General features: G+C 41.5%; 1 protein-coding gene across 12 annotated transcripts in view; it reads right to left on the bottom strand.

Moving 5' to 3' along the window:
• Positions 1-25,996, bottom strand: part of si:ch211-285f17.1 (sickle tail protein homolog) — a 98,934-nt gene that overhangs the window by 42,752 nt on the left and 30,186 nt on the right. The window contains exon 1 of one of the 12 annotated variants that reach the window (XM_068343605.1): positions 16,665-16,816. The exons of the other annotated variants lie outside the window; for them this stretch is intronic. The gene's annotated coding sequence lies outside the window, so the exon portion shown is untranslated. Of the gene's footprint in view, positions 1-16,664; positions 16,817-25,996 lie in introns of those variants that run through there. 12 annotated transcript variants of the gene reach the window in all.

Here is a 25,996-nt window from a genome sequence, read left to right as displayed (position 1 = left end):
TATAAGGACTTTGTCTGCAAGCTGTTTCTTGTCTGTCTCAGCACAGGGGCCCATAAGACATTAACATACATCCAAATGTGTCATAACCTACTTCTGAGCCACATACAGACTGCTTTCAGCACACCAGCAAATATGTGATTGGGCTATCTGATCAACAAGACAGAAAGAGACGGTCGTCAGTCATGCAGGCAGTGTTGTTTCTAATTAGGAACCTCATGGGGGAGGCCATAGTCTTTGTGTTGTCCTACTTGGCTGACAGACGGCAAACACACTCATATCTCATACACTCATATATATATTTATATTCATATGTGGTCGATGTTCGCGTGTCTGTGCAGAAGACAGGGGTCGGTGGGGTGGAGTGGTGGTTCTGCATGAGGTCACTTCTTTGCAGCTGTTGATGTAAGTGACCTGATCTGAATGTCCCAGAGGAAGGCGGACATATACCTTAACGGAAAAACGTGAGGGGATCAATGGTTTAGTTTGTGAGCCGTGTAATTGGAGGTGGTTGGGAGAGCACATGAATGGGCGTGATTCGGCAGCTGATGGATAATGCCTAACATATGGAGACAAATCTTGCTTCCACTCACTGTCTGTCTGCTTTCGCTCACTCACATGATCGGGATGTCTGTCACAATGGGCAGACAGTTAGCAGGTCAATAGACAGGAATCACGTCATTTAATTATAGCATGCTGCAGAGCTAATTATACTCTGGTGCTTCACGCCATGCTATTAGTAATTACACTGTAATGTAGTTCTCGCAATTCCTTTGCACACTTTTATGTCTTGTGCCATCCAGTCATTCCCATCATGCATGTTAAGTCTTAACTTCCTGCTATGCCGTCGATTGAGATATCAGCTGCCCACATCTATCCAATAGAACAGAGACACAGCTCTCCATTTTGTTTCTTTTGTGACGCACACCCTCCACCTCACCATCACAGCCCAGTCTTCACAGATAAACTAACTTGATTCATTGCAGAGTCATCGGCCACCGCCACCACCAATCATCTACTACAAAAAAATAATTATTGATCCCTTGACAGTTTGTCTCTTAAGATTGAACTTGGACATTTATTTTAATTTAAAGATCTGTGAAAAAACAGGCTAAGTTACCTTTTTACACATTTCAAGCACCTGTATCTGCTTCTGAAAGCAGCAATGACTTTCAAAGTAATTTGTGCGTATACATTATTGATGAAATCAAGCAAAGTGGAGTCAAAGTACATAGAACTTCAATTAAATGTATTTTAATATGTTTCTTAACAATAAAGAACATTCTGTGAAAGTTGGTTGGTCATTAGGAAAACTTTTGACTGTCCTTAAATTTTTCATGAATTGGTGTAAATAGCTTTTGACACAAGGCAAACCTAAGATGAATATGATATACAATTCTTATTTCGGCTTTTATTTGAAGATTTATTGTAAATATTTCATAATATGGGATTGAGAGACTGCGGTGCACTGGCGTCGCGCCTGGAGTTTCCCCCGTCTCACACCCTCAGTTAGCTGGGATAGGCTCCAGCTCCTGGTGACCCGCTACAGCGGAAGAAGAGGTAGGAAATTAATGAATGAATGAATGATTGAGAGTCAATTCAAAGAGTGTAAAATAAATTATGAGACTTCCAATGAAATTATTATACTTTCAGCCGTGGCCGTTAGCATCAGAACAGTGACTCATACATCATCGCAGCCAACCGGCAGGTCTTTTTCAAGCCAGAGTCATAATTAATGCAGCGGCAACAAACCAAAAATTACATCCTGCGGTCTGAACAACCAGTCTCACTGCATCCTTACAGTCAGCATTAAAGGCCAAAAAATGACCTCCTCCTTACAGAATGTCACAGCGGATCTGCAAGGGAAATGTGTCTCGCTCCAGGAGCTCAGAAACAACCCTCTCTCAAATTCACAACTGTGTTGAGTAAACGGTGGTCTTCTTCAGTTTAAAGACAACATTTCACACTTCCCCATGAATACCCAGGTCTTTTGAGAAGCAAGGCGTCCTGCTGTTTGTTGTTACTCTCTGGCTGTCACTTATTTATGGAGGAATGTATCCCCATGAGTCCTCCCACTATCCCCTTCCATTACTGTCCCATAACTAAGCAGTTAGATACAAAGCTTTGACTGTGTGCAATAAAAGCATGTCTCACATGGCAATACCCTGAAGCCATTCCCAGGGCACACTCGACAGCACTGGTCCAATGTTAAGTCATTTTTATTATGTAAAAGTTACCAGAGTCGGATATCAGATGATCCGTTCATGTGGAACTGAGCTCAGAGTACAAAAGGGATTTTATTTAAATATGATTAGAACAAGTTAAGCTGCTAATACACTGCAGTAATATCCCATTAAAAATGTCAAAAGAATCATTACAGAGATTTTAAATCTGATTTCTTAAATGCTTCCAATGGGCAAAACAATTATCTGTCATTGTTAATAAATATTTTAATTTTGCTAATGAAGTGCATCTCAGGATGATGGTTTGATAGGTTTTTGTTCTAACCTGTAGTAAACAAACAAAAAAGGTGCAAACATGTTAATAATTTTACAAGCCAATTGCATGTTGACATGTATGTTAACGTACATCCTCAAACAGGCACCAAGGAAGATGTACATGCTTGTTTTTTTTAAGGTCATGAAATAAATAGAATTGAAAAGGAATCATCCTGGGTATCATCATGTTATTGGTTAACATTGTGAATAAAATCCAATTACATTCAGTTTTTAAAAATCTACAATAATAACTTGCACAAAAGGAAGGTGAGGTTCTCTGAATATTGCCTGAAGATTGTTTCTCCATCAGCATCGTCCTTCCTGTGTGTGATGGAGACCACCTGATTCCATGCCCTCCATCTATCATATTACTATCTTCCACCCACACCCGGGGCTGCAGGCTGACCATACCACGATATAACAGAAGGCTAATGTGAGAGCGAGTGGAGGTGAGCTGCTCAAAGACCACGGAAAAAGAAGCTGACTTCAACACTGACTTGTCGCTGATTGCTGATCCAAAACAGATAAACCGTTCCCATGCAGGTAACTGACAAACATTTTTTTAAAAACCCCAAAACCAACCTCTGCTCATTTTTTCAAGTCTGGCAACATTTTTTACACCACCCACACATAACGCACACACGTACACAAGCATGCATATGATCATGCACAGACAGCTTTCACTTCCATGTAAGGTCTGTCTTCTTATTTGATTATCTGTTTTGCTCTTTGCATGCTGAAGCAATAAATCTTCAATTTCCTTGCATGCCAACACTTTCAAAGTTGTCACACAATGGCAAAAACATTTCCTTGTGTGAAAGCAATTCCTGACAAAGTGAAGGGGAAAAGAGATACCATTCATAAATAGACAGGAGTTTGAATTTACCCTAAGGCTTGCTGCCAAAGAAAATTGTCCACATATGAAGTCTGCCAATGAGAGAGACCATTGTAAATGAGAGGACCTTCGCCCTAAAGTCCTTCCCTTCATAATAGGCTGTGGATCAAAGCTGCTTTGTGTTGGTTTGCAAGACTGATCACACATTACAGTTCAGACAGTCAGAATGCAGACAGATGATTCAGAAATTCCTACAGATTTAGAGTGTATTGTACTTTACCCTACATGTCCTCTTTACTCTTTCACCTCCTTTTCCTCTCTTTGTTTATGTGATTCAAACACGAATCCCTCAACACCCATGTGTTCAGCGACAGCCTCCACCCTTGGCTGTGGCATGCATTTTACATTTGGGACATACTGTCATGCTATACAGACCAGAACAGTCATAATAATATAAGTATCAACTGTCTCCAATTGTCCAGTTGAGCAATTAAAACATGCAACAGTGTGTTCCTTCGGGAGTAACACAAAACTAATCAGCCCACGTGAAGTGTGTTTATGAAGCTGACAAACGAATCCTCATTAGTGGCTTAAAAAAGGTCCAGAGGATTTATCGTACTCCTCTCCTAAACTCCATAACACCTTTGGCTCCTCAGCAAATGACTGGATTTTCCTCTCCTTCACATATTTTTACATCTCCTTTTCTTCACTAGCTTGTTGTCTCGCTCTATCCCATGCATTCCCCTCTCGATCTGTCACCTAATGAGGCATCTCCCTGCAGCCATTAATAAACACAGGACCTGACCCTATTAGTGTAAGACCACCACAACATCTGTGTCAGCTCAGACTTGTGGATGTCTGCGATGCACAAACTGACTACGCTGCACTATTCAATTAAGATATCTCCCTGGGGATGAGTACAGTGAGATTACTCTGTGTTTGAATGTGTGTGGGTGTGTGTGTGTGTGTGGTTGTGTGTGTGTGTCGTCAGATACGCAGGCCTGTCCAGACTTTCCGCTCTGGTGAAGCCTTATAAACATAGAGGGCTGCCAACCTGACAGGCAGTCAGCCAAAAGATATGAGTTGCAGCCATGTGGTCTGATGCATGAGTGGAGGTGTCAGCGCTGGGAATAGTAGCAGTGGTGGGGCGAGTCAAACAGCAAAGGATGTAACAGATGAACATTACAAGATAAAGGTTAAATAGATATGCATCATTCAGAAGACACCAAGCTTATTTGAGGGAGGCTTTGCACTGTTAGTGCACTCAGTGAGGCATGCCAAATTGATCTGAGTGTCATTCTACCTCCCAGTAGAATTGCTTATCCTGAGCCAGAGAGACTTGTAGATCTTTAACTCAAGTGAAACTGTAAATAAAGCCTTCCGACCAAATGGACGACAACTATAACGAAGTTTAAGTTTGAAATAAACTTAAATTAGATTCTTCCTTTGGCTCTGCGGAGGTAAATAATACATAAATTCAGGATGAAATCACTACTTTAATGTTTGAAATCAATAATTCTGTTCTCAAGCATTCATTTCCCACATCCCTTCCGCTCCCGTTTTCTGCTGCTGTTATCAGCAAACAAATCAAACAACTGTATGCGAGCAGAGAGACGAGGCGCTTGCGGAGGAGGCCTAGTTGTGATGCTTCCTTCTAAGATAGTCAGAGGACTCAGCTCAAACAAACAGCTCTGTTTATTCTCCTTCATTCATCAGTACAAATACTGCCTGTCTCCTACTCCTGTCTGGCACACATACACATGGAATCAGTCCAATAGTAAAAATAAAATTAAAAGAAATTAAAAGAAATGAAAAGAAAGCTAATACCCTCACTATGCTTAATTTATTTGTTGCTATATTTGAGATGCACTGCATTTTCCTCACACCAGGGGGCGCTGTAGAGCGCAAACACGCACACACGCACACACGCACACACGCACACACACACAAAGGCACACAGTGTACAGTGTGTTTGTAGGCGTGAGTGTGTGAAAATAAAAGTCTTCCTGCGTCTAGTAGGTCTTAGAGTGAATAAGTTCTAGAATATTTCCTCAGTCATTTATTAACTCAGACACTAAGTGCTTCTTAATGAACCCGCATGTTTATTAGTGTGTCGCTGTGTGCAATTATGTGTGTATGCGTGTGTCTGTGTGTGTATATGTGTGTGTGTGTGTGTGTGTGTGTGTGTGAACCCAAATGCACATGCGTTTTGCCAGTAATCCCCAGAAGTGTATGCACTTCATTAACTTGTGGCCAGAGTAGGTGTAAGTCAACCTAGCCGTCGGCTCAAATGTCTGCTAGTCTCCCGTGACAACCGTCTCTGGGCCAACAGTGAGGTCGGTGGCGTCCTGAGGGGAAGGGCTGGGAAGATGATGAGAACAGCTGCAGCTGCAGGGAGATGACATCCACCCAGGAGCCACAGAAGAAGAATACGCTTCCTTGGAATCTGACTGGCTCCAGGTCCTCCTGAGGATCAGGATCTCCCGAGGAGATCGAGTGCCAAACATTCTCCCAGGAGAAAATATAAGAGGTCACCGGGGTAGAAAATATCAGTAATTTAATGACATTGAATCCCCAGTGTGAACCACTCATGTGTTTAACAGCCTACCAGGTGTGACTGGGGCTTTATGAGATTTGAAAATATTCAATAGAAGTTCAAATTCAATTTGAGAGATTCAGTACAAAAATAACAAAATACTTTTTTTCACTCTGGTGACTGGCATTATCTTTACTCTTCACTCTCTGGTAAAAAGAATGGAAATACAAGTAGGGGGGAAAAATACGTTGACACTCAGTAATACCGAAATAATGTAGTAACACCACAAATCAACATTTTTCTAAAATGTGTTCAGCAACAACAACAACAACAACAAAAAAGACCTCAACATTATAACCATCATGCAGGGCTGCAGTTCTTATGGAGAGTTTACGAGTTTCGATGGACCTAGCTGACTCCCCACTCGTCTCTTTGGGGAGAATTGATCCTTTAAGCCAGTAGCTGCTTGGGACTCCATCATCTCTCTGCTGAACTCTGACCATGCAATGATAATTTCACTGTGGAAATCAGCTTTTGCCAACAAGAGTTTTACTGCAGGCTGTCCCTCAGCCTTGCAGAATGTTGCCTAAGTTGCAGCAGAGACGACATGGAGGAATTTTTTTTATTTTTTTTAAAAGTTGAATTCTCAGGCCTCCTTCCAACTGTGTGCTTGTTGATAAGATATCTCTTATCTGTTTTGGTGAGTTTTCTGTGTCAACAAATTCAGAACAAGTGCACACAGCAGAAATGCACTCCCGATGTCAACAGACGTACAAAAAAAAACACGCAGCTACGTGCGGTAAATAAATGATCCTGCTGAATCTGCACGAACGAGACTTAAAACACAGGGAGAAAGAAGCACCTGCTCTCGTTACCAGATGAGATGCAGTGGCAGACTTTCTAAGACGGATGCAGATGAGGACGGAAAAGTCCTGAGGAAATGAAGGCAATGTTGGTCCCCTTTTGCTGCGACGAGTTAACTATGCGTTCAGCCTCCACATGGCTCCCATTTAAATATGTATTTCACTATGCTTGCTCCTCCATAAGTTTATTAAAAAGTGATTGCGCTGCAATTGACTCTCTTCATAATGATAAGCAGCTTAAGGCCCAGACTTTGCCAGCAAGTCAATCATGTGCTCCTACTATCCCCTCCGCACTGCGTATCTATTCCTCTCCCTCACAGTTTCCTGCTGGCACAACCAGCATAAAGTTAAAATTTATTACTCTCCAAGAATGAAAACAAAATATGTTATTTCAATTGAATCAAACCAAAATCAGCATTAGTCAGTCGGAAGGATGAAGAAAAAAACAAACTATTATCTATGATTATAGTCATTGATTTTTTTGTCAGATGTAACACCTCAGATCTCATTATAGGCTCAAAGCATTCACATTTGTGTGTGTGTCGGAGAGATGAGCCTGCAAGAGCTGATAATTCAAGCAGGTATTGGTGAGATGTGAAATGGTCTCTTGAAATGGGGGACAGGGGTGGGGGGGGTGAGAATCCAGGGAACACTGGTTCCTCTGTACTGTGCTGTATCTGTGAAACCTACTGTCTACTGTCTGTATGCTAGATATGGTCGTGAGTCTGTGTGTGCGTGTGTGTTGGGGGCGTTGAGGTGGAGGTGGAGGTGGGGGGGGGTGGAGGGTACTGGTTCCAAGTCGAGGGCTCCGAGGAGCCAAAGGGGGCCGGAAGGTTTTATTGACAAGCTTGAGCAGACCTTTTCAGAGGAAGGTAGAAAATGCCTCAGCGGATGAAGTGTTCATGAACTGTAACAGAGTAGATTAAGCACATTGTTTCCTTTCTGTGCTCTGAGGAATAATTTCATTCAAAATACGCACCATGAAAAGATATTTTTTAATTTATTTTTTACCCTAATGTGTAAATACTTAACACAGGTCAACAACGTGAGAAGAAGCAAGAGGAGAAACAAAAGTTTATGTATGTGTGTGTGTGTTTCCCTGATTCTAAAATCTACCTGCTGGTTCAAGTCAACATTTAATTGGGACAACTTTACATTAACCGTGCAAAGTATAGAAAAAAAGCCCCCGCTCCAGTCCTCTAAAGCAACAGTCAAAACACATTTCTAATGTTTGACTGGTCTGACCTCCTTTTTAATGCTCAGCCCTGCCTGGTGGATACCAAACACAGGGAAGTAGAAACTATTCACGTGGATGGGCACAAAGCCATTCATTCGTGTGTTATTAAGCTAGTTTAGCGCTAATTCCCTCAGGGCTGGATTCATGAGAGGCTCTCTCCTCTTTGGGAGAGAGTCAGTCGTTACCCTTTGGTCCAAGGAGGAGGCAGAAACGGGTCTGAGATGTATGAGTCGCAACACGAGTCTAAAAATAACCTCAGGAAAAAGCACAAAAGACACACCACAATTTGAGAAGAGGAAAAGTCATAGTCTGATATTTTACTATTTCAGCCTTGGGAGCTGGCCAAAATCTCAGGAGTCTTCTGATTGGTTATGAATGACATCATCTCCAATGCTGGTCGTCCTCCCAGGCCGAAAATGTGATCAGTGCTGAAGCATGTCAGTGATGTCATGCAGGGGAGGGCCATGCACCTCTTCTTTCTGCCATTGCTGTCCTCCCTTTCCTCCCTTCCCTCCTCCTCCCTCCATCTTCATCTGTTCATTAAACTCTTAAAGATCATCTTGCATCCAGACAAAAATCTCTTCCCACCTGGTTAGCACTCAAACGCAGGCCGCAGAGATTTGTACAAAAGCCCCGAGCAATCGAGGGCTTTTAAACGGCTCCTCAAAAGACTAAAAGGACTGGGGAAAGGAAGGACTTTTCATTCTGTAATCCCGTCTGTGTCGTTTAGCTGTAATTAAAATATGGATCACAGATCAGGTCCATTCTTTTCCCACAGGTGGGTATGACATCAGTAAATTGTACTCTAGATAAAGAGCTCCTCTGCAGACTTAGGTACATAAAACTACAAGGTTGAGCGTAATGGGATCAAGTTGACCACAGATACAAACTGTAACTCATAAAAAAGTGGCAGCTCACACTTTAACACGAGCACACGCAAATGTTCAGCCCCACATTCGAGTGTTATGTCACTTTGTAGGCATTTGATTAATTCAGACCATTTCATCTTTTTGGCAAGTGCTTCACATCTGTTTTTTAATCACAATTTGCAAGTGTGTGTGTGCACAAATGTGTGTTTGAGTGCGTGTGTGCGTGTGTGTGTGTGTGTGTGTTTGTGTGTACAGTACGTGTTCTGGGCAAACATTCAGAGCTCAAGCGGATTAGCGAGGGGACTCTACCCTGATCAAAGCAGCGCAGAATCCAGCTTAGCGGGACATTCTGTGATACACATAACCGCCATGGAAATGATGATACATTCTGCAAACCCACAGAACCAACTGCAGCGCTCACAGCCCCTTAAAAGGGAATAATTTGGGAAATCTTTTCATCGTCTAGACAAATGGAAATCAGAGAACTGACACTCAACTGAAGTGCTGTGATCGAGGATGAAGGGTGCAGCTGCTCCACAGAACCTTAGTACTTGTTACTTGGTCCAAAGAGAATCTAGAGGTCGTTTCCAGTAAAGCACAAAGGACACCCCCCACCCCCCACTCACACACACACAGAGACACACACACATCCACAATGATAATGTGAAGTAAATTAAAAGAATAAATGAGTCACTTAAGTCCTTTAATAAGTATGCGTATGCAGTGAATTTAAAGAATGTAGTAATTCTCACAGATGTGTGGAAGGTTTGGAATTTCTCCCTTCTCTTATATAGTTGTTCATTTAAAAATTGTTTGTTTGCAAACCGATGTCTCAACTTTGCCATAAAGTTGCTGAATAAATGTTTCATATTTCATTGATAATGTGGAATAGTTGCTATTTATGAAAAAGTGATGGCAAATTATCAGCCCAAGTTACAGGTTCCTTCAGCTGCACATCGTTTTAGTTCGTGTTCCTGTTCCAGTGTAGACATGCAGCAGGTTTTGCTACATTACGAGAATGTTTTACATGTATAACTTTAAGTATGAGTAAAATATAAAGTATAACAGCATAGATTATAGATGAAAAGAGTCCTGCTTTTCAACAGTTAACAAAAAAGCCTTGCAGCAGATTTGCTGAGAAACTGAACTTCATAGTTCTGTCGTGATTACTGGTCTAATTGGGGCACGCTGGTATCGAGTGAGACATGCATAATGAATGCATTCCCAGTAAATTCAGATCGAGATAGTGACTATAATTAAGACATTCTCCAGCTCCTCCGAAGACTGCTCAATCAAACTGTCTGAGCTTGACTCGACCAAATGGGATGTGTCTGGGCTGTGTCTAATAATAAAGGCCTTGGATCTGCCTGAGCAGACACAGAGTACCTTCGGGCTAAACTTGCAGGATGTAATAAGAATCAATATGTTAACCTGAATAAGGAATGTAGCACGCATTTGTCCCTATATGGCTCTTTTGAAATGACTGCATTTCAACAGCTGCACATGCGCACACTTTAAGGAAGCCAATTTCGTACCACATCCATACCCTAGCTTTCATTATGCATGTTGCTGAATGGTTATTTTGTGATGCCTGTGCGGCTAACCACCATCATCCACCACCTAATGGCTTTAGCATGCACCTAGCAGCCCGTTGGCTCCAGCTGTCTCAGGTATTAGATAGCTGAAATAAAGCGGGACATTGTTTTGCTGCTTCCGGAAAGGAAAACCCGATGGGAAGGAAACTTCGAAACAAAGTGCTAAGAAAAGGTGATAACGGGTACAAGGGGAAGGAACTGTGTCTTGGTGTGCCTGGTGAGTTTGTGTGTGTGTGTGTGTGTGTGTGTGTGTGTGTGTGTGTGTGTGTGTGTGTGTGTGTGTGTGTGTGTGTGTGTGTGTGTGTGTGTGTGTGTGTGTGTGTGTGTGTGTGTGTGTGTGTGTGTGTGTGTGTGTGTTAAGAGGCTGTTCCCCTTCTTCCCACCATTTTATAAACGAATGGAAATGTGCAGAATTTCGTGGAATGTCCTGTGGCCTTGAATTTTAAAGTAGAAGCAGGGAATGGAAACTCTGGGCAGACCAGTTTATAGCCATTTTCGTCCATTTATGGGGAACATAATGATAGACTGGTAAACCTTCAGACTGCTCTATAATGTAGATATTATCTATAAAAATGAGCTTTAAATGATAATGTCTCTTAACATGTCTTGTGAAAGAGCTTTTACGCTAAGAGCTCAGCAAGACGCCCGCCGCCGCTGGGCAAGGCAAAAGAGGAAAATACCTGAGGGCAATTAAGAACAGCCATAAAGACTGCTAAAATATTTCAGCAATATTTTCACACTGGGGAAATATTTAAAGTGTATTCATCACCACCTGTCAAACTAATCTGGGATGCTGAGGTGAAGCAGAGAGGTAAAATATCAAGATATTCTGGGACAGTGTTAGAGCCATGATGGTGGCCACGTGTTGGAGTTTTAATGAGACTTTATTTAATGAACTGATTTTAAAGGAGCAGTTGGTAGAAGCCTGCACACGGCTATTGGTACCATAAACATGAGCTCACAGCAACTAGATCAACATGTAGTTAACCCGAACCCCTATATAGCCCAGATGTTTTATTATTACCACAATGTATAATCTGACCAGGAAAACTCATGATGGCACAGAGGGTTCAGCTTCTGGGTGGTGTTACAAACAGAATTTCATGACAGTTCGTTAGAATGTTTTTGAGACAGGATCAGGTAAGGAGCAGGGGTGGGAATGAGGCGGTGGGGAACGGTATCCTTCATAGAGCCAATGAAATGGAGTGTGGATTTGAAGTTTAAGAGGTATAACACTCGTATAATCCTGCCACAACTTATATAAAGTCCTCCGAGTAAACAGCCTCCATGTCTTGACATAAACAAGCAGCAAAAATAGCAACTCGCACCGTATTTCATTACATGGCCTGGAATGGTTTTGTCCTCCTTCCAGTTATTCACATGGGCGAGTCTTTATCAGCCGAAACAGGACGGCGTTCTTTAAACAGACCAAAACATTCCCATGTTCAAGTCAGAGACAGGTTTCCTCAAAATATCCAGATCCGGATTCTGGCGGCCGGTGTTCTTAGAATTTCCAAGCTTAAAAAAAACATCCCGTGTGTCCCAGGCTTTTGCAGAACATTTTCAGAGAAAGAAGTTCATAATCTGCACTGTGGCTAAATGAAAGCATATCAAGTTGTCAGCTATGAGAGGTAATTATGAAATCATGTCATGATAATGACTCCTTAGCAAACAATCAACTCGGTCGATAGAGAGGATGAAAAAGCTAACACGTCAGGATAAAAAGGGCAAGACACAGCAGGTTGTTAAACATTCCTCAGGGAAGAAGTATTATGCAAGTATTTTATATGTTTCCAAAGATGCAAACAAACCCTAAGTGCTGGCACACAATGGGTGTTAAGAGAACTGCAGAGACAAATTATAATATTTCACTCTCGGTCAGCTGGGAGGATAAAAACATGCAACTTCTGTTGATGTGTACACAAGGCATGTTAGACACTGAGCAAAAACAGTTCTGGTATGTTCCTGTGCATTGTGGGCGACGGCGCGTCAACCCAAATACTTAAAGGGGTAGACAGATGGGAGAGGCAAAGGGATGTTTACACTGGGAGAAAAGAGCCGAGGGGGGCGATAGCGAATGAGGAGGGTAAGACCGGTGTCCACTGGAGCCTCTACCGCCTCCGTCTGAGCCTGTGGGTGGAGAAAATTGTTGTTGCCCCCCCCCCCCACTTTCTCTTCACTGCTAGAGAGAAAAGGAATTATCACACAAGTGACTTCACAGAATAGATTAAATCAGTGAAGTGCAAAAACTTAAAGAAAAACTTTTTTTTAACATGATTTGTTAGTTTAGTGCCATCAAGAAAGAACCAAGTTTTAATTTCTGATTACAAAACGATACGTTCAATCTTAAAATTCACAAGTTCTCCACTTGTAAGTTAACTTAAAGTTACATTTACAGCTTTCCAGCAAATCTTGGCAACTTCCCATTAGTTCAACATCCAGCATGACAGAAATCAAGATTTTTCCTCTATAGATAATCGTGATCGCAGCCCTTATCCACAGCAACAGCAAATACTAAAGCGTAAAATGAGGCTGTGCCAATGTCAAACAGCAACACCATCAGAGGTCAAAGACATTATGCGCTCTTTTTATTTTAGAACCATACTGTTTGGCATGCAAGGAATGCATTTGTTCGTTTATTGCAATTCGTCCATTCAGACGTGCATATCTCATTATTATTATTCTTGGTGCTGCCTCAATGACGCAGTCAATTTTGTGTTCAGGCTCAGCATCAATACAAGTAGAAAATGTAACAGCGCTCAGAACAATGAGGTCTTTTCCAGCACATTGTTGATGCACACAATTCGAGCTTTTCTTGCTATGGGTTCAAGCACGCGACGCCACAGTTGTACCCTAAGTTCACACTGTAGTGCCGTTGTGTCAAGCAGTACTGGGCGACACTTTCCTCGACACTTTGCCACCCGCCATGGAGTAAGTTGCTAGAAAATAATCACAGTGATGCCATTGTTGCATAGAGTCAATGAAGCCTTATATTTACTGCTCTTGAAAGGATGTATTATATTGATAGTAGGTTGCTTACAAGGCAGAGAAAAGTCCCCAGAGAAAACAGAATTAAACTGGAAATTAATTAATGTTTTTATTTGCCATATGGAGCTCAGCATTTATCAGGAGGATAAAAGAAATTCATTGTGTGAACCAGGACTGCATATGTGATGTCTTTGAGAAGAACACAGGACAGTCCTTTTCGACCGTGTTAGGAGATTTAATCGATGAGTGAATTCAAACTGTTTTTGGTGTTGAACTACAGATTCTGGGATGGTGGAGGCAGCGGTTCCAAAAACTGAGGACCGCATACTGCAACTGTTCCTCACGTCAAGTGTTGCCCTTTAATGAAAATACACCAGGCACACCTGGCTTTTGAAGGGAAGAGGCAATGACACTGTAATTGATTAAGTTCATGTCACGCCAAAATGCACTTATAATTAATCAAGAGACTAAATACAGCTCTTCTACACCTCACTTTGCACTCAGATTTGGCAGATTAAAAAGGAAAAGGTATCTGGATATGCACAAAATACACTGTACACAATGCATTTTAGACTGCTTCTGAAGAACCCGATGGTGAAAATTAAATTTTTGAATCTTCTGTTGTAAAAGATGGCTAGATATGATGTTGCATATGGATTTCATTCCCTTCACCGCAGAAATAAAAGATTTTCAAAGAGTCTTAAAATGTTCCTAAAAACATGATTTGTCTAAAATGAGATCAATTTATGACACAAAAGAGACAATTATTGATGTAAAGATTTTATCTGATTAGGCCTTACAATTATCACTTGTCTTAGAGTGAAGATGTTTTATCCCTCAACAAAGCTTCAGGTTTGCCACATTGATAGGATGAGATATTTGCAGATAATGAGAATATGAACTTCCTGAGCAAAACCGCTGCAACGGCACCAGTAGAGGATGCGTTACTGTACAAAGGAAACTGTGAGTAGGTTCAATAAGGGAAGTGAGGATTCATGAACATAAAAAGACAAGACGTAGTTTGACATAATACTGTTCGGGATTGAAGAGATCTGAGGTGGTTTGGCTTTCAGCAGTCAGCATAAAAACCTTTGGCTTGAGGGTTTTAAAGTTTGACTAGATCAAATTACTGGAACATTCCGAGCAATTTCGTGTCATCAAAGGAACATGAATTTTTTTGAAAACAGTTTAAAAAGTGACATATTGACAACATTTGGCATAAAAATGATCATTTAATCATTTAATCATATGACTCGACCACCAACACAAAGTGAAATGAGAGCTTCACTAAAAGGTTTGATCAAACCCTGAGGCGCTATGAGACATGGTACATGTTGGCTCGGAGCCGGATGATGGACGGCAATGCAGACAGCTTGCAGGCAAAACACCTGGTTAACCCCCCCTCCCTAAACACCCCCCCCGCCCCCCGATCGGCCTTAGGACTTCTCGGCTACATGCCACTGGTCCAGGTGTGTTTCCACCAGGCTCAATGTCCCGTGTCGGCCATAAAACTCAGCAGCCCCTGATGTGTATCACTTAATACACATGGCTCAACTTAGTTCTTGATCTCTTGTTCAAATGCAGACATTATCTGATGTGTCTTGAGAGCAGTCCAGTCAGGTAATCAAGCCTTTTACGGTGTAGCCTCAGCAAAGCAGAGCAATCTCAGATACATGGAGGCACATGGTCAAGAGCTACTGTGTGCTTTTGCTTGTAAAAACATGTTCACAATCCCTGCACCTCACATGCTAGCACTTACACAAACATCTCAGCTGAATCAAACCGGCACCCGAAGCATCGCTTTCCAGTTAGGAACAGTTTCCTTTGCTCTTGTGGGAAAATTGACAACTTGCTATGTCAGCATAGCACTGGGAGGGGAGACAGTCTAGAGTTGTTGGCAAGCCGGAGTGAGTGATAAAGGATGAGGAGCGGGAACTCTAAAAGGGGTACCAGGGGTGCAAGCTCATTTGTCTTTCTGATGAGGCACTCCTCTCTGACCTGTTAATCTTCCCTCCCGGCAGGAGGAACTGAAGCTGATGTATTCATCGGTGGAAGAGACACAGCAAATCACACCCATTGCCCAAAATCACACAGCATGAGAACTTTCCATAACTGTATCAATACAGCTTCTGCAGCCAAAAACAGCCTAATTGGTGCACCGCCTAGTCTACTGTAAGAGGCACAAATTAACAACTGGTTAAAAAAAAGACATTTTAGAACAAATTTTACATTAAATGAGATTCATATGAAACATGAATGGCTGTGAAATTACCCTTTTTAAATTAATTTTTCCATCTGCCTTTACTTTGGCAGGCCAGCCTACTCCAGATGTAAATCTACTCGACAGCGGAATATGTTAAACCAATTCCAGCTGTAATGGAGATCTCCAGACAGGAAAATAGGCTTGTTAAGACAGTAAAATACTCAAATGCTATTTTATTTGCAGTGTGGTGACAAACTACTGACATGGTATCATAGCTCTTGGATAAGAAGAGGTCATTACTGACTACGGTTTACTGCTCTATGAATCTATGTGACATGGAAGTAACACAACATCTTTTAAGTTGACAGTCATGTTCATTTTGAGAGGAGGAAGGTGACAATCCCCCTGTGGGAAAATGAAACAGTATTATCCAGAGAGTAAACACCACCATTCATGACTAAGTTCACAGTATGCCTCATCTTTCATTAACTTTCACCTGCAGACACCGTTCGTCTCTGATCTGAAAAGCGGGATGCCTAATCATTGAATGTGACGATCAGTGTCACAGACGGGTTCTGAGAAAGTGACCATTGTGTTTTCAAGTTTGGTCCCTCAAGGTCTGACCCTCTCCACTCATCTCCCTCATTAGCTTAATTAGACACAGCCACAAACACATTAGATGGTACTCTTCTTTTTTCTTTTTTTTTTCCTGCTTCACATACTGAATGGCTGGCTGCAGTTCAAGGCATCCCCAAAAACACAGCTATGCAAAACAAGTGGCTTTCGGTACCATCGGAAAACATTGCACGCACTGAGGACACTAAGTTGAACGTCATTCAGAAAAGTATCTGGAATTTAAAATGACATTGCGTGCAAAAATAACAACAAGGATTTTTCTTTTAAGTCATGCAAGAACGCCTCCCTCTGAATACATCAGTTTGAATCAACAAGGGAGGAGACAGAAAAGAGTCTGATTGAGCATATGGGCAAGCTTAAGTTCATATCTGTTGAAGAATGTTTTGTTCATCCTGGAAGCAACTTACCTTTCCTTTCAGGCTCTACGCAAAACAGTACCTCCTTACAGAAAAAGTTGTGGAAACTACCAGGGTGACAGAAACGAACTCATGCACCATCCCTCACACCACACTCAGTCCCAAACTTTATGGTCTCTCCCAGCAGATCTGCACTCCCTCCCTCTCCTTCTTACTTCAGCACTTCCTGGACTGCTGTTTGTGCTCCAATCGGGCCATCCAAGGAACTGCTGCTGCTGCCCCCCCCCCCCTTCTCTGCCTCAGCCAACAGCCATTGTTGTTACATGTAGACGTCAGAGTGTGTGTGTGTGTGTGTGTGTTCCCTCTTGACACTGAGCCGAAGCCCGGCTGCCCTCAATCGGGAATGAAAGAGTGAGGGCGGACAAAAGTTGAAGAAAGAGGATGGGGACAAGGGGTGGTAGTCCGTGGAAAAACACATGGAAAGTGGGGGTGTCCTGTTTGGATGTAACGGAGACAGATACACTTTTCCAGGCATGAGGATAAGGGGTTGGTGGGTTAGGGAGTGGGTGGAAGCACTGAGTAACAGTTGGGGGTGTGTCTGTAACTTTCTCTCCAAACCCAGCAGCTTGTTGTTGCTGACCGCAATGAGGCTCAGGCCCACGGTAGCCCCCAGATAGCCCCAGAGCTTTTACCCCCCCAAACAAGGCGCCTTTCTTATAGTCTGCCAAATGTTTTCACCACTATATCACAACCACTACTCCCCGATTCCCAGCCTTTAATTTGCTGCCTCACAATACCAGCCAAACAAGACCAGACCAGCTCTTTCCAGGCTTTTGGGGGAAATAAAAAGGGTGGAGGTGGGAGTTGAGGGGGGGGTGCACCACAGTGTAAGCAGAATAAGGTGAAATGTGATGCGTGGGAGGAGACAGGTTGACAGCAGCACACTGGGCTTTTCTTCGTGTTGTGAACGTCTCCATCTCGCACGAAGGTAACACCTCGTGGGTTTTACTTTCAAGATAAAGATTCAGGTTTGGAATGCAGCCAAAACACACTACAGAGTTGAAGGATGATTCAGGTTTATTATAGTTTACACTTGATTTGCTGAGTCCATGCTGACATTGATTGGTAAATCCACAGCAAGACTTGGACAGACAGGTCTGAAAGCACCAACAGTGGAGCCACATCATTTCAGCAACTTAAGTTGGACATACAACAAAATGTGAGAGCGTGCAATAGCTTACATCGTAAATTTTCCCCGAATGCATGGACAAAAACCGCTTACTAATTTATGAGATGTTTTATTCTTTAATTCAATTCAGAAATTTCACGATTCTATTGCTTCTCTTCCAAATAGGTTTAGCTAATGTGGATTTATTGTATTTCCATATTTGCCACTGCTTCACAAATTGAAGCAGTGGCAACCAAACATCCCAGTTTCCAGTGTAATCCATTCAAAACACCAGTTTTTAAATTTCCCATAATGCTAATCTTTTATTAGATCCTAAATGGCAGGAAAAGATCTCCCAACATCATGTGCTCAGTTTATAACAGGGCTTTTTTTGGCGTAGATTCGTAGCCTCCAAACCAAATTTGATGACATCATCATTGTGCTCTAAAAATGTCATTAGGGATATTTTAACTGAAGTTGAAGCGCTCCCGCAGAGCCACACGAGACATCTTAGAACTGTTTCCACAGGGTGAGTAGCTCTACTTGCGATGGGTAAACTGAATGTGACGTGTAAAATCAGCGGAGTGTCCCTTTAAATCCTGTTTATTAATCTGAGTGCTCACATCTTTTACCCCCATCTGACTTCTTTTTTGTCGCCACATTGCAGCTTTCCAAGCATTCAACCATCAACTTAGTAAATAAAATCATGGCCTAGTTTGAAGTATGAATTTATGTTCCAGTTTGTAACTGACTGGAATCATTAAACACATGTAGTAAAATCAAAACATGAAAAGAACAAACTAAAACGCTCTCTTCTTCTGTCATCTTATGGCCCGTTTCTTCCTCTCTCCTGTCTTAAAACGTGTCCTTTCTTCTTCTTCTGAACGTGATTCTCTTAGTCAGTCCATCAAGACACGCGAGCAGATTGGGTTGCTGGATGCCAGGTTGGATTCCGGAAACATTCATCTAGTTGTTTAGTCTGTGCACCATGTGTTAGAGCGAAGAGACCACTCCCTCTTGTGCACACAATCACAGAAAAACCCACCGCCTGCACACACCATAATAGGGTGCATTGTTTTGGGGTTGGATCGCACACGAAAACCCAACTTCAAAGTTGTATTTCACACAAAGCATTAAAGGAAATGCTTTGTCATTTAAGATACAGGTGCACCCAGATGGAGGCTTCACGCTTACGTATCTATTTCTTTTTCTATTTTATAACGTAATAATAAATGACAAAAAGGATGTTGACTCAAGCAGAGAATCATTCATAGAGCAAATAACAAGAGGCAGGTGCATTGAACTGTGTGCCGGGCAATACTCGCATAGTTATGCGTCTATAAGACTGAACGCGCTCACTTCGGACTCATGATGGCATGCGACAGAAGATGTGCTTTGACATCACTTTCTTTTTGCATGAACAGTATAAACAGAACCCACTTTGACTAATCCCTCAGTTGATAAATCCCTCCATTGCTGAAAAGAGACTCCAACAATTGGAGAGGGGAGACAAAATAAATCAAAACACTTGGGATTTAACCGGTGCGACAGCAGATGAGGATTACACCTAAAGCGATTCAGTTCGGAGCCCTGGCCTTCGCCGGTGTGTGACGGAGGAATCCTGGAGTCAGGCAGTGAATGAGACACCTGTGTGACTTGGAAGAGGCTGAACTCGACCGCATTTGTTTAATGAGACTAAGCAAAGAGGGTGAAATGAGAGGCACTTTGCTTTCATACACACTAATGCCAACAGATTTAGGGAAGAGAGACTCAGTAGTTTCCTGGTATGAAAGGCAGCTAAAAAAGCCTCTACAAATTAAAAGCCTGAAGATAAATTAGTACCAGATTTATAAGAGAAATTCAAGAAGAACAGAAAAAAGAACGATAACAGACAATTTCATTCACAAGTGGATTTTAAGCTTCAGTAAAACTCAATCTCCTAGAAGCTGTATTTCAGTAAATCTACAGAAAGAATGACTGTAATAAAAGAGTCAAAGGTATTGCTGAGGTGTCATTTTTCCTCCTATGAGAAAAACTTGAGAGACGATATCTTGCATTAGGTTTTGGTTTGCGGTGCTGCTTTTAAACAAAATGATTCAGGGCGCCAAAAAACGAGGCACCAAAAGCCCAGGCTGCCATCCTCTCAGATCCCACTCTAGCCTGGGGACTAAGTTTCCCTTTACAAATATTTAGCCTCAAATCATCCAAAGCCCTGGTGAGCTGCTGAACTCTACTTTAAAGGCAGTTTCATAATCTTCAGCAGGGAGGCTGGGGAAATTTTAGCCGATGGCAACAGTGGCGCCTAGTATGATCTCTGAGTCAGCACTGAACACTCGAATGCAAAAGTGCATGAAAAGAAATTTTACATGACTTCATGGCCTTACCAGTTTGAAGGCGCTGGCCATGCTTTAATTCCACAAATAGTAACACAACACTGTGAATTCCACATGTCACCAACACATCTCGGTCAGCAGAAACACCACGACTCATGCTCATAACTTCATGTAGCAGCTTAGCCAATCTGCCTGCCATGACGGATTTCTGGAGAGGAGCTGTTAAACAGCTACTGATTAAATAAATTAATAAAAGCCTGTGAGTCATGAAAATGTGAAGTGAAAGGTGTGAGATCACATCCAGATTGGAGAAGTAAATGTGGCACTATGAGGCCAGTCTGATCGCCCTGCGCCCGGCTGCGAGAGTGACAGAAAAGAACAATGAGACATAACACATCCAGAGAATATCGCACAGAGGGTCAGGGGAGGGTCACATGACTGCGTTCCTGACTCACTGCCTGTCTGACTGTTGCTCTCGCTGTATCTGGGTGGGCACGCTCACGTGTCTGGATGCAAGCGGCAGCAACCGTGAAAGATGTGGTTGGATAGATAACATTCTAGGAGAGCATGTGAACGTATCATCCTGGCCAGCATTTGAAAATCTTAACAAAACATAAAGCAAAGTAGAACATGGCTGCCGTGGCTTAGTGAGTAAACGCATCAGAGTTTAACAAAGCAGAGGATGAACGCCAGCTCGAGGGCCGGGCTCCGAGCCAGAGCGAGGCCGCCTGAATGTTTGAGGAGTTGGCTTGGGATCTGATGATCACAGGTCTGAATCTCAAACTGGGCAGAAATGTCTCCAAAGAAATATACTGCACTTAAGTAAATGAAGAAAGTGCGTTTGACGCTTCATTGCTACCAGCAGGATGACCGTGAATTTAAGCTGAAAGTTACTAAAAGAATTAAATGTCTGACTCTAAATCTTCACACTGACATCTCTTTAATCCTGCAGCAGTATAAGCCCATTACAGTATCTTCTTACAATAAAACAAGTCTTTCCTCCTGCGTTAGGGTAAATGGGCTGCGTGTATATTTTCTCAGACGTAAAGTAAAAGAGTTTAGAATTATTGCCACTCATTCTTTATTGCTATGGGCGCTTTGTGATACGTTGGCTAGAGCATGCACAAACACTAGTGCACAAAGTCTCTATGAGCAGTGCACGACTGCTTTGCTGAATTGTCGAGGCATGGCTAATGCCAGCTCTGTCTTCCCTTGTGGAGTTTTTTATTTAATAATGATGATGCTGATGATGACCAGGTTATTTCTCTTTGACTTCATTCTGAGAGGGTGACAGTACCAGAAAATACTGCTCTTCATCTAATGTAATACCCAACAGAGTATGACATGATCTTTTACCACAGGGCTTGAGAGGTTGGATTCTACTGCAACTTTTGGATCTGGAGGTATTTAATAGACCAGTTGGATTGTAGAGGCGGTGATGCCACGGAGCATATGGAATGTTTTCGAGCAAGCATCTTTTTTTTCTCTTCAAGACACCAAAGCCTTTAGAACCTTACCTCAGCTGAGTCTGGATTCTGTTAGCAGCTTAGACGGTCCCTCTGTGCACTGAAAAATTCCTTCTTTTTGTTCTTCTGTTAACAATTTAATGGTGCGGTGAAGAGTACTAGACCCTCTGCTGGCGTCCTCTAGCTTTAACTGTCGCACACAAAAGGAAACCTGAAGGTGTTGACCCAATCCCTAAATCACCAGCGCCTTCTGGACAACGCAGAGGTGAACTTGGTCTTACGCTAGGGATCACTGTCTTGTTCCATATGGCATAAAACCTTTCAGGATTTTATTTAGAGTTACGGCATTAATGTCCTCTGGGTTAGCATTGGTTTCCTCTTCACTACTCTCCCATGAATGCAACTTTAGTTCAGTGTCTTTGAGGAGTTGACAAATGAACACAGATCTTCAATGAGAGCGAGAGGTTCATTGTATGTACTCTTTAGATCTTTTGCAATTAAATGAATGAGATTTTTTGAGAGTTTTGAGGGAATTCTGGAAGGTCGGCCACCTGTGTTGCAAGTTTTATCCATTTGGACATAATGCTATCAACATAGTTGGTGTCAGGCCTGGATGTATCCTGTCCAGCTGCAGCCACTTATTAATGCAATGGATTTAGTTTCTATTGGGCAAAAACTCTGGTGATTCATGCATTGGATAACAATTTTGTCTTCATAAAATAATGATTTTAAACTTCTATTTTGTGTTTATTTAGGTTTATTTGTGTTAAATTTCATTTCAGGGATAATGCAGAGTTTAGAATGAGAAAAGCAGGAGAAGTTTGGAGTTACACAAATATTGTTTTTTACAGTGCATGATGTACATATAAATTGCTCCTGTCAAGTCTGTATTGTTCAAATGACAGAATAATGCAGAGCCACCTGCTGGTTTCTTTTCTCTCCCTCCACCTGGTTCCACATCAGTCTCTCTCTGCCTGTCTGCTCTGTATTATGCAACACTTTTGAATTATTACAAGTGCAGCCCAGCAAACAAAAAACTGCAAACACACATTTTTTTGTTGTCATAGAAATGTGATTCCTAATCAGGTTAACAGTAATACAAAGCCTTTAGCTTAATTGTGTCTGGCCCGTAACTGCACTTCAGTGCCATCTGGTGCAGTAGAAGAATTATTGTTCTCAATATAATGCATTTAGAATAATGCAACTAAATTATTTATCAGATCGGGTGTTTAATATCAAAAGAAAAATGAGCAAATATGGGTTTTTTTTCCATTTGCGAGGGTTTTAATGGTGAGATGCAGCACTGCATCTGCTTTTCAATATACTTACAATGCAAGACGGATCTTCACAAAATATGAAGATAAATTGTCTCTAAAGATAAGAGTTGTTTGCTTATCAATAAAAGCCCCCTTTATTGGTCCTGGAAAATGTTTCTACAATGAATAATTGATGACTGCTGGTTGCACAACACATCAAGTGTAAGCTGTCACATGTGACTGTGTGCTTCAGTATCAACTTAACACACCGCTTCTGCTTCCCATTGATAGAACACACTCCTGTGCCTGTCATAGAATTTAAAGGGATCAACAACAAGCATGAAATATTGAGGGCACACATCTTGGTACAAGTCAAAATTATAATTCTGTCTCCAAGAGCATAAAGAGAGCAAATGAGGAGAGGCTAGAAATAAAGCACAGCTCAGACTTTATTACATTATATATGCATATGCTTGCATATAATTGTAGAAATTGCATAATCTTCCATCTGCGTAACGCTTTCAGTGTAGTGATACCACCCATCAATGTCACTTCCATTCCTGTGACAGAATTATTAGAATGTTTTTGGACTAAAAATACACCTTTTAATAATTCCAGTTATTATTTCTGGAAACATTTGGTTGAATCAATGAGATGTTTTTGTAAATTGCATGTAAAGTGCATGTATTGATATGAATGACATGAAACTGAAGGCTAAGCACACTGTAATTACAGCATGACAAAAACATGTCATCAGAAACGTAAATACTGTGATTGTCGTGTAAAACGTTTTCAGCAATCAGTGGTGTAATACATGTTTTCTGGATGTGAGCATTTTCTAACTTTTTAGTTTGCATCAGGAGAGAAAATTAGAGACAGAAAGGCGGACAGCTTATAAAACCCTAAAAGAGATCCAGTATAGACACATCTTTTACATAGGGAGCATTTGATTGATATTAGAACAGGCCAGTTAAAATATATGTAGCAGTATATATCTCATACAAGTACCAGTATATTGGAAATTGCCAATAAACATTTATTGGAAACCTGCTGAGGCACTTATTTTACTAAAAATAAATAAATAAATAGAGATTTGTTAGTAGAGGGTTTACTATGTGTGCAGGAATCATCTGTCACACCCTTTGTGCTGAAACAACAAAAATTGTGGCCAGTATTGGTTGCTGAAAGTTTCAGGATGGTCAAACATACAGAAAGCTGCACTCTGACCTCTCCAGCATCTGTTCTCTGAAACAAGCCCGCAGGACATTGACAAAAAACCTAGCTACATTACCTCTACCGTTAGAACACACCTGAACATGTGTTGTTATATTCATGAACCTGACCACGTTGGCCGCAGATGAAGAATTTCCAAATGGGAATATATAAGACTTTCATTCTGTGCACATAGATATTGCCCTGATTCTAAAATGATCGCTTTAGATTTCTGTCCTCGTTTCACTGACTGTTGTACAATATCAGAATGTCTTCTTTTTTGTTGTTGTCATGCATTTTCTTTTCCTTCAGTCTGTCTGGTCAAAAAAATAAAATAATGAAAAAAACTCATACATTAGATAACAGGGGTTGTTAGATAAGAGTTTCTGATGCCTATCAGAACACATCTATGTTTCCCTGGAGGGCAATTTGAAATACTTGGCAGGGATGGATCACGACTGGGCTGAGTGTAACTCAACAAAACAACATTCCAGAAACAGAATCCTCAAAAAATGGATGGGAACATTTGACTTATGCACAGTCAAAACAATCTGAAATGTGTTTTCACTTTTTGCAGGAGCAGCATCAGAAGTATTACATCTTTCTTTGTCATCACTTACTTGAATGGTTAATTACATTTACTCCTATCCAGCTTCCAAACCTGACATGTTCATCTCTTTTGATTAAATACTTGTGAACTGAAGCACACAGGACAGCACAAATTTCAAGTAATGAATTTAAATAAATAAATCCAGTGTCCCAAAATTCTCCTGTGTGCCACCATTATCAAACCTGCAGTGGTTGACATCAGTTCAAGTCAACTTCCTTTACATAACTTATGATCACAGTGTACAATTTGGCTAGAAGAGCAAAAAATCTGTCACAATCTGAACAATCTGTGTGACACCCTCCATCCTCCGACCCCCCGCTTCACTACAGCTCCGGCTAAAGAGCTGCGTCAGTTTCACAATAACTTCAGCTGCCAAGCTGGAAAGCATGAATGTCTTACCAATGACTTCATCACACAGCCAAACCGTATTATTTCTCCTTTTTTGAAAAATCCCCAGATTTAAAAAAGGGTGGGGGAGGAGAGCATTTGATCCCAGATTCAGTTCATCCACTGCTTAATATGGTCAGAATGTTCTAAAGATGCTCAGAGGCACAGGGCGGCTGTCAAACCAGCTCCAGTGATGGAAAGTACATTTACTGAAAGCTTATTCTAACACTACTTTAAATTTCTACTCTAACACTGATTTAAATTTTTTTTAAAAACAAGAGATTGAAAGGAACTTTTTAAATCTGATGTTTTAGGAAGAATCTGTTCACATTACTTGCATGCTTCTACTCAAACATCTATTTTAAAGCCAGAAACTTGATTTGTGTTTGACTGTTTTTGCAGCATGGCACAGTTACCTCCAAATACTTCTTCCACCACTGCTAATATGAGCCTGTAATGGGAAGAAGGAAAATAATTCCGCCACAAAGTGAAGATTTTAGACACAGCCTAATTGAACAAGCTGCACTAGCTGGGATAAAATGAATAAACGTCAAAATAAAACTGACAAAACGTGGGAAGTAAACTTAGGCAGAAAAAAAAAGTCTGGTTGTTAGTCACAGCTTAATTGCTGTGAAAAAAAGCTACGCAAACTGGGAAATGAATAAACATCAAGTCAAAATGGCAAAAGCACACGAGAGGCATTAATCTGCATGAGAAGTGAACCTCTAGTGTGAGCATAATGACTCAAGTTCAACTTGAACTCCTATTAACTGTACAGCTGGGGGCGCTACATGCCAGGAGCCGTTGAATTCTCCATACAAAACGTGTTGATATGTAACTACTGTATGTGTGGTAGCAGGAAAAAAGAAACATCACTACTGAAAGCGTTGGATTCCATCTGTGGCCAGGAAATCTCTTTTTTCTCCAGTTGCTTGAAACACATAATAGGGT

This window comes from Antennarius striatus, chromosome 20 (genome assembly GCF_040054535.1).
Source record: "Antennarius striatus isolate MH-2024 chromosome 20, ASM4005453v1, whole genome shotgun sequence".
Lineage (NCBI taxonomy): Eukaryota > Metazoa > Chordata > Actinopteri > Lophiiformes > Antennariidae > Antennarius > Antennarius striatus.
The sequence above is the reverse complement of the archived record's forward strand: the minus strand, read 5'-3'. Positions and strand labels throughout refer to the sequence as shown.